Here is a 14,580-nt window from a genome sequence, read left to right as displayed (position 1 = left end):
AATTAGCTGGGCGAGGTGGCGGGCGCCTGTAGTCCCAGTTACTCAGGAGGCTGAGGCAAGAGAATGGAGTGAACCCGGGAGGCGGAGCTTGCAGTGAGCCAAGATCACGCCACTGCACTCCAGCCTGGGTGACAGAGACTCTGTCTCAAAAAAAAAAAAATTAAAACTCATTATCTCGGGGATCAAGGCCACCCCAGCAGCCATCCCTCTCTGAACTCCAGGCACCGGGATCATTCACACTAAATTGTGAGTCCCTGGCTGTCCAGGGCTGATCCCTCTGTGGGCCCTGTGGGTATCAGCTGCAGCAGAGAGGGAACCCAGGCCATGAGGGTGGATGGAATACCACGACGGGTGTGTGCTGGGGTAAAGGAAAGGGGAATATGGGGGCCTTCTGAGCCTCCAGGGAAGCTGCATTCCCACCAGCTGGCGCAGCCCCCAGACACGACCTTGTTATGCCGAATCTGAGTAAGTAGCAGCACAGGTGTAGGGGGAAGCCAGCAAGGAGCTAAGCTGATGAAAATAAAAAACTGTCAGCGCCAAAAGACAGGATGAGAAAAAAAGAAACAGAAGATAAAAAGTTGGAGCTGAAAGGGGAAGAGACAGGAGAACCAAGGACAGGGCAGCTTTGTGGAAGAGAGTTTGGGGGGAATTTTTTGAGCAAAAAAAAATTAGGGAGCAGCTTCCATGCCTGGTGGAGGGAAAGGGGCCTGAGTCTTACTAGAGGAAAAGGAGGAAGAGGGGTTAAGTTTTGCTGTGAGTCCTGACTGCAATCCTGCCTGGGCATTTTCTCTGTAGCAAAGACTTGAATGGTTCCAGTATTTTATTTTTGGTCACTGGGCTGTTGTTTTCCTGCATGTGACTCGGAGCTGGAACTGGCTCTGAGACAAGAGCAAGCTGGCAACCCCGTGTGGGTCACAGATGAGTGACAGGTTCAGTTCTGCAACAATTATTTTTTGAGTGCCTACTGTGTGCCAGGCATTGTTCTGGATCAGGGGTCAGCAAACTTCATGTAAAAGGCCAGACAGTAGATGGTTTCAGCTTTGCGGGACAGAAGCCTTGGCTCTAATTGTTCCATGCTGTCCTTGTAGTACGAAAGCAGCCAGAGACAATATGCAAATGATAGGTGAGGTAGTGTTCCAATAAAACTTTATTTATACAGACAGGGAGAATGTGGCCAGTGGGCTATAGTCTGTAGTTTGCAGACTCCTGTTTTTGTTTTTGTTTTTGTTTTTTTGAGATGGGATCTCACTCTGTCACCCAGGCCAGAGTGCAGTGCACAATCATGGCTCACTGCAGCCTCAACCTCCTGGGCTTGAGCGATCCTTCCAACTAAGCCTCCTGAGTAGCTAGGACTATAGGCACTTGCCACCATGCCCAGCTAATCTTTTTATTTTTATTTTTTTTGAGACAGAGTCTTGCTCTTTCCCCCAGGCTGGAGTGCAGTGGTGTGATCTCGGCTCACTGCAACCTCCGCCTCCCGGGTACAAGCGATTCTCCTGCCTCAGCCTCCCGAGTAGCTGGGATTACAGGCACGAGCCACTATGCCTGGATACTTTTTGTGTTTCTAGTAGAGACGGGTTTTCACCATGTTGGCCAGGCTGGTCTTGAACTCCTGACCTCGTGATCCACCCACCCCAGCCTCCCAAAGTACTGGGATTACAGGCGTGAGCCTCCATGCCCAGCCCTGGCTAATTTTTTTTTTTTTTTTTGAGACGGATTCTCGCTCTGTCACCCGGACTGCAGTGCAGTGGCCAGATCTCAGCTCACTTCAAGCTCCGCCTCCCAGGTTTACGCCATTCTCCTGCCTCAGCCTCCCGGGTAGCTGGGACTACAGGCGCCCGCCACCTCGCCCGGCTACTTTTTTGTATTTTTTTAGTAGAGACGGGGTTTCACCGTGTTAGCCAGGATGGTCTCGATCTCCTGACCTCGTGATCCGCCCGTCTCGGCCTCCCAAAGTGCTGGGATTACAGGCTTGAGCCACCGCGCCCGGCCGGCTAATTTTTTTTTAAAAAGATTTTGTAGAGACAGGGTCTCGCTATGTTGTCCAGGCTGGTCTGGAACTCCTGGGCTTAAGCGATCCTCCCACGTTGGCCTCCAAAACCATTGGGATCACAGGCGTGAGCCACTGCATCCCACCCAGACTCCACCCAGACACAGAGGAGGCGACAGGTGCAAAGACATGATCCTGTGCTCTCACAAAACTCAGTTATTAATCTACTCCCTACATAGCAGGCAGAGTGAAGCACTTCCTGCCTAAGTTGGATCCTGTTTCTTTCCGGCTCAGAATCCTCCTCTGGCTCTGGTCACACTCAGAGTGAAAACAGAGTGAAAACAGAAAACACCCACATGGCCCTGCTCCATCTGGTCCCCTCTGTCCCCTCTCTGCCCCCACCTCTTGCTCTCTCTTCCTTCCTCATTCCATTCCAGCCACATTGACTTTCTTAATGTCCCCCAAACACACCAGGTTCACTCCTGCCTCAGGGCCTTTGCATGTGCCATTCTCTCAACTGCAGTGCTCTTCCTTTGGATAATCTCATGGCCCTCTTCTGTCCCCCAAGTCTCTCTCAGCTATCACCTCCTTGGTGAGGTCTTCCTTGAGTACCCATTCCCCTGGACCCCTGACACCCTCATTTGGCTCTATGCTTTATTTTACCACAGCACCTTTCTTCCAATCTGCCTTATAATTTATTTATCATTTCTATGTTTATTGTCTGACATGACTACTAGAATGTCGGCTTCGTGCAGAAGGGGATTTTTGTCTCTCTTATCCCCTACTGTGTTCCCAGTGTCTACAACAGAGCCTGGCACACAGTGATGATCAAGAAATATTTGTCTCATCTACCATGCTTATTACTGGGGTGATTAAATAATACATACACCAAACCCCTGTGACACACAGTTTACCTATGTAACAAACCCTCACAGGTACCCCTAAAAGTTAAATTTTAAAAAGAGAGAAACATTCATTGAATAAATGATCACATTCTCATGGTAGCCACAGACACCGAACAAATAAACATACAATTACAGGGCAAAATTGCAAGTCTGGGTCAGGGCTGTGAAGAAAAATAAAAAGGAGGGTAATAGAGGCAAGGTGGCTGGGTATTATTTTAGAAAGAGTTCGGAAAGGCTGTCTGAGGAGGTGTTGCTGGGGAAGGATCATATGACAGTTGATACTGATAAATATGTGAATGGATGCGTGTGTGACTGATGAGTGGATAAATAAATGGATGAATGAAGGGGCAGATGATCATTTGAATAGATGGATGCATGAATGAATGAATGATATACACAATGAATAAATAAATAAGATGGATGGAAGAATCGATTAATGCATAACTGCATGAACAGATAAACGTATAGATGGACAGAGGGACAGATGGGCAGATGGATGGATGGATGGATGGATGGATGGATGGATAGATGGATAAATGGATGGATGGATGGGTGGATGGATGGATGGATGGATAGATGGATAAATGGATGATGGATGGATGGATAAATGAATGAATGGATGGATGGATGCATAGATGGATGGATAAATGGATGGGTGGATGGATGGATAAGTGGATGGATGCATGGATAAATGGACAGATGGATGGATAAATGATAGATGGATAGATAAATGGATGGATGGATGGATGGATGGATGGTGGATAATGGGTAATGTATAAATGGATGGATGGATGGATGAAGGAATAAATAGTGTTTCATGCCTTTGTGGCTTCGCAAAGCTGTGCTTTCTGCCTGATACTCCCTGTCTCCATCTCCCCATGTCAAGAAACTCCAGGCGAACTTCCCAAGGTTCAAAGTGTGTTAAGCGTTCCCTCATCTCACCCTCTTTCCATCCCATGCCCTGCCACGACTTGCACACACTCTTCACACTGGGTTGGGATGCTCTGTCTCCTGGTACCTTTCCACACTAGCAGCCCTTCCAGGGCTCAACCTGCATCTGAGTCATGTCTGTGTCCAGCCTGACCCAGCACAGGGTACATTGGATGTTGAGGGCTTGCAGGGATGTGTGCTGTGCATGTGGGTGAGGGATGAAGTGGGTCTCTGAGCCTGAGGGCTGGGGCGGCAGAAATCTCTGACACCATCATTGTCTGCGGGGTCAGGGGGCGTTCTGCAGATTTGAGTGGGGATTTGGGGTGTGTTCAGCATCTGGGTGAAGGGTCTGAGAGGGGGCAGGTCTGCATCTCTGGCATCTCATTTGGTTCTTGAAATCCCCAGACTCCAAGATCAGGATATTTATTCATTCTGTGTTATCTTTAGCAAGCCCTGTCCCTCTCCAGGCTTTAGTAAATGGGAGAGGGGGGGTCAGACTAGCCATTTCAAAGCTTTTGTTCAGTGCTGACCTACTAGGAGTCCGTGACCCACTCTGTTCCTCTCTCTGCTTGCCCTGGTCACCCTGAATTATATCCCTCTCCGCCTCCCCTACCAGCTTGGAGGCACTAGAGGACAGGGCTTGGGTCTGACCCATCCCTGGGACTAGTAGCTTCACACAGGTCAGAGTCGAACTCATGCTAGGTCCCTGGGATCTCCCCACACAAGATCTGGAACACAGCATGCCTCAAGGGAGGGTCTTGACTAAGAAAATGCAAGGAAGTATGACTTTTTGTCACCTGGTGAGCTCCTACTCATACTTCAAAACCCAACTCAACATTCTCCCTTTGAGAAAACGTCTCTGACTCCTCATGTTTGACCAAATAATAACAGCTAATACTTTTACGATGCTTGAGCTTACTTATACATACATATTGAATCATTTAACCTTCTGAGCATCTGGGACCACAGGTATGTGCTACCATGCCCAGCTAATTTTTTTGAGATTTTTGTAGAGATGGGGATCTCCCTATGTTGCTCAGGCTAGTCTTGAACTCCTGAGCTCAAGTGATCTTCCTGCCTTGGCCAACCAAAGTGCTGATTATAGGTGTGATCCACCACACCTGGCCCACTACAGCTATTTTTAAAACATTATTTTATTTTTGAATTAAAACAATTCTAATTAATTACACAAGATGGAAAAAAATCAAGTGATAGAGAAATGTTTCCCTTGACCAATATCCTCTATTTCACTTAACCAACAAAATGTACCTCTGACACCTGATAATATTTTGCTGTGGATTTTATTATGAAGAATTCATCATCGGCCGGGCGCGGTGGCTCAAACCTGTAATCCCAGCACTTTGGGAGGCCGAGATGGGTGGATCACGAGGTCAGGAGATCGAAACCATCCTGGCTAACACGGTGAAACCCCGTCTCTACTAAAAAATACTTTAGAAAAACTAGCCGGGCGAGGTGGCGGGCGCCTGTAGTCCCAGCTACTCGGGAGGCTGAGGCAGGAGAATGGCGTAAACCCGGGAGGCGGAGCTTGCAGCGAGCTGAGATCCGGCCACCGCACTCTAGCCCGGGCGACAGAGCGAGACTCCGTCTCAAAAAAAAAAAAAAAAAAAAAAAAAAAAAAAAAGAATTCATCATCTTTTAGCCAGGCAAGGTGGCTAAATTCTGTAATTCTGTAATCCCAGCTACTTGAGAGGCTGAGGCAGGAGAATTGCTTGAACCCGGGAGGCGGAGGTTGCAGTGAGCCGAGATTGCGTCACTGCACTCCAGCCTGGGCAACAGAACAAGACTCTGTCCCTCAACCCCTCCCCCCTCCCAAAAAAACAATTCATCATCATTGGAACTGGATGCTAATTCTAGCTGCCCTTATTGGGAAGTTGTATGTGGTGGCACCATTTTATATATTTTATACACATGAACTCATTCAGACCCTACGTCAGCCCTGTGAGGCAGGTACCATCGATAGTCTCGTTACAGATGAAGAAACTGTGGCTGGGAGAATTTAAGGTGTCATTCCAGTTCACACAGGTGGAATGGCAGGGTTGGGATTTGAACCTAGGGAGTCTAGCAACCACTCTAATGTTCTACCCTGAGAAGGTGCCTCCCCACCCCTGAGAGGATCATGGTTACCTCTGGGTCCCCAGTCTTTTCCTGGGCAGCTCGCACAGAAGGCAGTTTCCTGGGTTGCACCCAGGGGTGCGAGCTGCATAAATCCCGGTGGGGTAGGGCAGGGACCTGCATTTTTACGAGTCCCCAGGTGATCTGTGGCAGATGGCTGTTGATTGTACTTGAGCCAAAACACTTAGCGCCATCCTTGATTCCTCTTTCCTTCTTACCTCTACTTCCAGTTTATCAGCAAAAGTAGTCAACTTGACCTTCAAAATATATCCAGAATCTGATTGGGTGTGGTGGTTCACACCATGTAATCCCAGCACTTTGGGAGGCCGAGGCAGGCGGATCACTTGAACCCAGGAGTTCAAGACCAGCCTGGCCAACTTGGTGAAACCCCATCTCTGCTAAAAATACAAAAATTAGCTGGACATGGTGGCACACGCCTGTAATCCCAGCTACTCAGAGGCTGAGGCAGGAGAATCGCTTGAACCCAGGAGGTGGAAGTTGCAGTGAGCTAAGATCGTGCCATTGCACTCCAGCCTGGGCGACAAGAGTGAAACTCCATCTCAAAAAAACAAAAAAACAAAAAAAAAAAAGGTTGGGTGCAGTGACTCACGCCTGTAATCCCAGCACTTTGGGAGGCTGAGGTGGGTAGATCACAAGGTCAGGAGATTGAGACCATCCCATCCTGGCCAACATGGTGAAACCCTGTCTCCACTAAAAACACAAAAATTAGTTGGGTATGGTAGTGGATGCCTGTAATCCCAGCTACTCAGGAGGCTGAGGCAGGAGAATGGCTTGAACCTGGGATGCAGAGGTTACAGTGAGCTGAGATCGCACCACTGCACTCCAGCCTGGGTGACAGAGTGAGACCTTATCTCAAAAAAAAATCTATATCTATATAATCTCTAGCTCTAGCTCTAGCTCTAGCTCTAGCTCTAGCTCTAGCTCCAGAATCTGACCCCTTCTTGCCACCCCCACTGCCTCACTCTGGTCAAATCTACCATCATCTCCTGCCTAGACCACTGCCACCACCTCCTCTCTGGTCTCCCCACTTCCCACTGCGTCTGCTCCCACAGGGCAGTCAGAGGGACCCTCTTAGACCTCAAGTCAGCTCCTGTCCCTCTGCTCAGACACCGCCCCCACCTCACCATGGCCCAGAGTAAAACCAAAGTCCTCACCATGCACCACGGGGCCCTGCAGGCTGTGACCCGCTTTGCCCCTTATTTCTCTTCACCTCTCCCCCTCTCCCCCAGGCTCATGCCACTACAGCCACACTTTCTCCCTTGCTGTTCCTCAAATGCAACGACACATTGCCACCTCAGGGCCTTTGCACCGCTGCTCCCTCTGCCCGGAATGCTACATCTCCCAGACGTCCTCCTGGCTCTCATCTCATTCATTCAGGCCACTGCTTAAATGTCACGTTCGCATTGAAGCCTTCTCTGATCATTTGTTTAATGCCTCACCTGGCGCCCACCGCCATCCCCTTTACTTGCCCCTTATTTCTGTCTTTCCATAGCACCTTTGACCTTCTCACCTGTGACACCATTTGTTTATTTGTTGTGTTTGTTATTTATGGTCTGTCTCTCTTTGACTGCAGAATATCCACCCTATAGAGGGGAGGGACTCGGTTTCATTTACTGTTCTGTCCCTAGCACCTAGGACAGTTCCTTGTACATGGTGAGTGCTGGATAAGTGAATAAAACTTTTTATTCCTTCTCTCTCACCTGTTAAGTGAATAAAAGAAACTCTCTGAGAAATTCTGCTCTAGCTGGTAGGGTGCTGGAGAACTTTGCTTCCTCATTGCTTTCACATGCTGCCGGCATTTTCTTTCTTTTAAATAGAGAGGGGCCCGGGTGCTGTAGCTCATGCCTGTAATCCCAGCACTTTGGGAGGCCAAGGTGGGCTGATCACCTGAGGTCAGGAGTTCAAGACCAGCCTGGCCAACATGGTGCAACCCCCATCTCCAATAAAAATACGAAAATTAACTGAGCGTGGTGGCAGGAACCTGTCCAACTATTAAATAATCCCAACTATTTGGGAGGCTGAGGCAGGAGAATCGCTTGAACCTGGGAGGTGGAGGTTGCAATGAATCAAGATCGTGCCACTGCACTCCAGCCTGGGTGACAGAGCAAGATTCTGTCTCAAAAAGTAAAAAGTAGTAATAGTAAATAGAGACAGGGTCTCATTACGTTGCCCAGGCTGGTCTCAAACTCCTGGCCTCCACCGATCCTCCCTTCTTGGCCTCCCAAAGTGCTGAGACAAAAGGTGTGAGCCACTAGGCCCTGCTGCTGCTGGCATTTCTAAGACACTGATCAGGAAGGAGAAGAAGGTCACCAAAGCTATTCTTTTTAATTTAAAGCAATTTTAATTACACAAAATAGAAAAAATGTAAACACAAGGGTAATATTTCCCTTGACCAGGCCCTTCCTTTTCACTCTGCCTTCCAGATGTACCCCTGATAATATTTTGGTGCAATTTCTTTCAAAAATATATATATTTTTTTCAGACAGGTTCTCACTCTGTCACTCAGCCTGGAGTGCAATGGCACAATCACAGCTCACTGCAGCCTAAACTTACTACCCCAGGCTTAAGCTGTCTGCCCAACTCAGCCTCTAGAGCAGCTGAGACCACAGGCACTCACCACCATGTCTGGCTAATTTTTTTATTGTTTTGTAAAGATGAGGTGTCACTATGTTGCCCAGGCTTGTCTCGAACTCCTGGGTTCAAGTGATCCTCCTGCCTTGGCTCCCCAAAGTGCTGGGATTACAGACATGAGCCACTGAGCCGGATCTAACATGTACCATTTATTTACATTGGGGTCAGCAAATGACAGCCCACAGACCACACTGGCCCACTGCCTGGGTTTATAAACTTTTATTGGAACACAGCCATGCTTGTTGGTTTAGTATTGTCTGCGGCTGTGGCTGCTTTCATGCTATAAGGGCACAGTTAAGCAGTTGTGACAGAGACCATATGTTCAAAGCTGAAAATATTTACCATCTGAGCCTTGACAGAAAAAGTTTGCCAACTCCTGTTTTACATATATAGATGCAGAACTGAGAAATACTATGATTTCTTCAGTTCAGGGATATAGGATGATACTTAATATAGGGAAATTTGACTTGCCTTTTTTTTTTTTTTTTTTTCCTTTTTGAGATGGAGTCTCACTCTGTCACCCGGGCTGGAGTGCAGTGGCGCAATCTCAGCTCACTGCAACCTCTACCTCCTGGGTTCATGCGATTCTCATGCCTCAGCCTCCCCAGTAGCTAGGTTTATAGGCGCCCACTACCACACCTGGCTAATTTTTGTATTTTTAGTAGAGACAGGGTTTCACCATGTTGTCCAGGCTGGTCTCGATCTCCTGACCTCATGATCCGCCCGCCTTAGCCTCCCAGAGGGCTGAGATTACAGACATGAGCCACCATGCCCAGCCCATGTTCCTATGTTTTAATTCACCTTTATCTTGTCTACACCATACAGTATTCAATAGCCACAGCCTATCTATGGTTCCTTTGACTCCTCACCCATTGGTGGGGCTGCTAGTGGCTTTCCACGTTCCACCTTTACAAACGGCAACACACTAAGCCTCCTTCTTCCTACTTCCTCATGCATGAGTAGTGATATTGCTGGGTCAAAGAGTATGTGCAGTTAAGACTTTCATAGACGTTGCCAAGCTGCCACCCACAACAAGACTATTTTCCTTTTTAGGAAAAAAAAATGAAAAAGAAACCAGTGCAGTCAAGTATTTATTACATGGCTGTTCCCCGAAAGGTTCCACCCCTCGGGTGGGTCACCTATAATTCACTGAACCCTAGACATGCTGTGGACTCTCAGTCCTTTGAACTGGCTGGTCCCTTCTCCACCCTTCTCTGCCTGGTGACACGCTGCTAGAGCTTCAAGATCCACCTTAGATAATGGGGCAGAATTTTGTGACATTCACTGTGCATTTCTCCCGGGATCCAGCAATCCCACTTGCAGATAGGTACCATAGAGAAGCATACACAAGTAACATACAAGGAGATATCCCAGGATGCCCAGGGCAGCATTATGGGTGGGAATGGGGAGGTGGAGACCACCATGGGGTCTGTTTCGTGGGGAGCTGGTAAGCAAAAGGGAGTGGATTCCTCCATGGTGTCCTAGAAGCAATAAATCAGTTTCGCTTGGTAACATGGAGAGATCATAAAAACATAATACTGGGCCAGCCGCGGTGGCTTGGGCCTTTAATCCCAGTACTTTGGAAAGCCGAGGTGGGCAGATCATTTGAGGCCAGGAGTTTGAGACCACCCTGGGCAACATGGCGAAACCCCGTCTCCACTAAAAAATATAAGAAATAGCTGGGCTTGGTTTTGCGCGTCTGTGATCCCAGCTACTTGTGAGGCTGAGGCACCGGCTCTGTTTTAAAAAACAAAAACAACAAAACAAAAAAATTAATGTAGAATTGAAAAAGTAAGAAACAAAACAGTCTGTAGCACAATTTAAAAGATAGCATTTATCCTTTGTGTCAATTTAGAAGATATAATTACACAAAGCGATGCTGTCTGGTCTGTAGGCGTTTCTACCTACCCAAGGTAGCGTGAATGTTAGAGGTGTTAGGGTTTGTTTATGGGGCACCAGAGGAGGAAACAGGAGTGAGGCTGGAGTATTAAAGGGAAAAATAAGAAAGAAAGCAAAATCGGAATATGGACAAATGATAGAGAAACAGAAACAGAAAATACGACGGAATTCTATGCACCAAAGTCCATGCCCTACAAAAGGATCTATCCTGGACGGCAATCGCTTCTCAGAAGCCTTCTGCAAATGGCGTCCCCAACCCTCAATTCCTTCCCCAGCTAGAATCAGTCCCTCTCTCCTCTCGCTTCCTTTCAATGTCTTCTGCTGCTACCATCCAAGCACAGCTTCACCAGACTGACACTGTGTCCATGACCATCTCCCCAGCCACAGCAGGAACATTTTGAGGGAAGGAAACAAGTGTGGGCCTCAATGTTCCTGATCTGTAAGAAGGGGGATGGTGATCAAAGTATCTGTTGGCCGGGTGCAGTGGTTCACGCCTGTAATCCCAGCACTTTGGGAGGCTGAAGTGGGCAGATCGCTTGAGCCCAGGAGGTTGAGGCTGCAGTGAGCTGTGATGGTGCCACTGCACACTCCAGCCTGGGCAACGGAGAAAGAGGCTGTCTCGAAGGAGGGAAGAAGGGAAGGAAGGGAGGGAGGGAGGGAGAGAGGGAGGGAGGAGAAGGCAGTAAGGCAGGACAGGAAAAGTATCCACAATTTACAGCTGTTGAAGGGTTAAATTAATTAGTTCACGCCCTGTGCTTAGCGTAGTGATTTTGGCCCATTGCAAGCCCTTGATAAATGTTGGTGGCTGCTATTATTATTACTATTATTATTATTTTTGAGACAGAGCCTTGCTCTGTCAACTAAGCTGGAGTGCAGTGGTGTGCTCTCTCCTCACTGCAACCTCTGCCTCCCTGGTTCAAGTGATTCTCCTCCCTCAGCCTCCCGAGTAGCTGCGACTACAGGCATGTGCCACTACGCCCAGCTAATTTTTGTATTTGTTGGTAGAGATGAGGTTCTACCATGTTGGCCACTCGGTCTTGAACTCCCCACCTCAGGCGATCCTCCCGCCTCAGCCTCCCAAACAGCTGGCAGATGCCTGTAATCCCAGCTACTCAGGAGGCTGAGGCAGGAGAATCACATGAACCTGAGGTTGCGATGAGCCAAGATCATTCCACTGCCCTCCAGCCTGGCCTATAGAGCAAGACTCAGTCTCAAAACAAACAAACAAACAACAAAACCAAAGAGCTGGGATTACAGGCGTGAGCCACTGCACCCGGCCAGTGACCATTACTATTAATATCATTATTATTATTGGGCTTGGCCTCATGACATGGGGAAAGGCCTCACCCCAATGCCCCCTTCTTCAGGATGTCTTCCCTGATTATTCCGTAGGTTGCCCTGCCAGTGCCTTCGGTGTCTCCCTTACAGCCTCTTCCCCAGGTGTGGACACTGCCTGCTTACCTGTCGGTCTCCCTCACTGGGCTGGGGAGTCCTCAAAGACCGGGACCAGCGTTGGTTTCCCTCGAGTTCCTTGGAGCCTGGCATAGCGGCTGGTGTCCCTCGGGCCTTCAGGGACATCTGTCTGCCTAAATGGAATGCAGGCTGGGAGGGCAGATAAAGCAGGTGTATGATTAACGAATATATGGAAGGGTGTAGATGATGATAGCTCGGAGACAAAGGTAGAAACCGAGTCCTCATCTGGTTTCAACCCACCCCCTTCCTCCTCCCTACCACTCCTCTGCAAGCTCCCTGTACTCCGGGCTCCTGGCCCAGGAGCCACCCCGTCCTGAACCTGAGCCCCGGAAGGGTCCTTTCCTTGCAATGTCCTTCCTTCCCTTCCTTTATCCCCATCGTGGCAGGTGACACAGGTGTGCACAGTCAACACCCACAGGATTCTTAGTCTTTGCGCACGTGCTGTGGGTCCCTTGGCATCCAATAAAACTTACAGACCCTTCCCCCGGAATTATCTTTTTAAGTCAGGCTTATTAAATACATGTACAAATTTATAATTTTTGTGTGTATTTGCACAATTTTTTTTTTTTTTTTTTTTGAGATGGAGTCTCGCTCTGTCACCTAGACTGGAGTACAGTGGTGCAATCGCAGTTCACTGCAGCCTCAATCTCCTGGGCTCAAAGAATCCTTCTGCCTCAGCCTCCTAAGTAACTATGACCACAGCCTTGCACCACCACATCCAGATACAATTTTTAAAATTTGTATAGAAAAATTGGTATAGAGATGGGGGGCGTCTCACTATATTGCCCAGGCTGGTCTCGAACTCCTGGACTCAAGAGATCCTCCCACCTTGGTCCCCCAAAGTGGTGGGATTACAGATTTGAGTCACTGTGCCCAGCCTCAGTTCTATGCTTTTTTTTTTTTTTTTTTGAGACGGAGTCTCGCTCTGTTGCCCAGGCTGGAGTGCAGTGGCCAGATCTTGGCTCACTGCAAGCTCCGTCTCCCGGGTTCCCGCCATTCTCCTGCCTCAGCCTCCCCAGTAGCTGGGACTACAGGCGCCCGCCACCTCGCCCGGCTAGTTTTTTTGTATTTTTTAGTAGAGACGGGTTTCACCGTGTTAGCCAGGATGGTCTCGATCTCCTGACCTCGTGATCCGCCCGTCTCGGCCTCCCAAAGTGCTGGGATTACAGGCTTGAGCCACCACGCCTGGCCAGTTCTATGCTTTTTGACAAATGCTTACACCGGTGTAACCACCACCAAAATTAAGACACAGAACAGATCTGTCACCCTTGAAAATTCCCTTGTGCTTCTTTGTAGTCAACTCCTCTCTTGCTCCTGACAATCACTGCTCTGTTTTCAGCCCCTGTAGTTTGCCTTTTGCAGGATGTTATATAAATAGAATCACAGAGTGTATAGCCTGAGTCTGGCATCTTCCATTTAGCATGATGCATGTGAGATTCACCCATGTTGTGGCACGTGTCAGGAGTGTATGCTTTTTCATTGCTGAGTAGTATTCCATTGTACAAATATATCACAGTTTGTCTATACATTCCCTAGTCAAAGGATATTTGGCCTGTATAATTCTTTGGTGTGGCAATAATGAATATAGAATAATGTTTTTATTTTATTGTTGTTATTTAAATATAGAGATGGTGTCTTGCTATGTTGCCCAGGCTGGTCTAAAACTCCTGGGCTCAAGTGATCCTCCCACGTTGGCCTCCCAAAGTGCTGGGATTACAGGCGTGAGCCACTGCACCCAGCCCAATGTTTTTAAATGTGTAAAATTAATGTATATTATTTATCATAATGAAATGTACCAGAATGACTAAAATAAACATTGACAACAACAACTGTTGATGAGGATGTGTAGCAACTGGAATTCTTTTATACTGATAGTGGGAATGTAAAATGGTACAATCACTGTCGTAGGATGAATAGTGGCCCCCCAAAGATGTCTGCATCCTAATCCTTGAAGCCTGTGAATATGCTACTTTACATGGCAAAAGGAACTTTGCAGTACTGTAATTAAAGATCTTTTTTCTTTTCTTTCTTTCTTTTGTGTGTGTGTGTGTGTTTGTGTGTGACAGAATCTCACTCTGTCACTCAAGCTGGAGGGCAATTGTGCAAACAGAGCTCACTGCAACCTTGAACTTCTGGACTCCAGCCATCCTCCTGCCTCAGCTTCCTGAGTAGCTGGGACTACAGGCCTGCACCACCACGCCCAGCTAATTTTTAAAAAATTTTTTGTAGAGATGGGGTCTCTCTGTTTGCCCAGGCTGGTCTCAAACTCCTGGCCTCAAGCAATCCTCTTGCCTCCACCTCCCAAACAGCTGGGATTATAGGCATCAGCCACCATGCCCAGCCTCAATTTTAAAAATTCCACAATTGGGCCAGGTGCAGTGGCTCATGCCTGTAATCCCAGCACTTTGGGAGGCCGAGGCAGGCGGATCACGAGGTTAGGAGATCGAGACCATCCTGGCTAACACAATGAAACCCCCGTCTCTACTAAAAATATAAAAAATTAGCCAGGTGTGGTGGCGGGCGCTTGTAGTCCCAGCTACTCGGGAGGCTGAGGCAGGAGAATGGCGTGAACCCAGGAGGCGGAGCTTGCAGTGAGCT

The sequence above is a fragment of the Rhinopithecus roxellana genome, chromosome 12, assembly GCF_007565055.1.
Source record: "Rhinopithecus roxellana isolate Shanxi Qingling chromosome 12, ASM756505v1, whole genome shotgun sequence".
In the NCBI taxonomy this organism is placed as follows: Eukaryota; Metazoa; Chordata; class Mammalia; order Primates; family Cercopithecidae; genus Rhinopithecus; species Rhinopithecus roxellana.
This window is presented reverse-complemented; position numbering follows the sequence as displayed.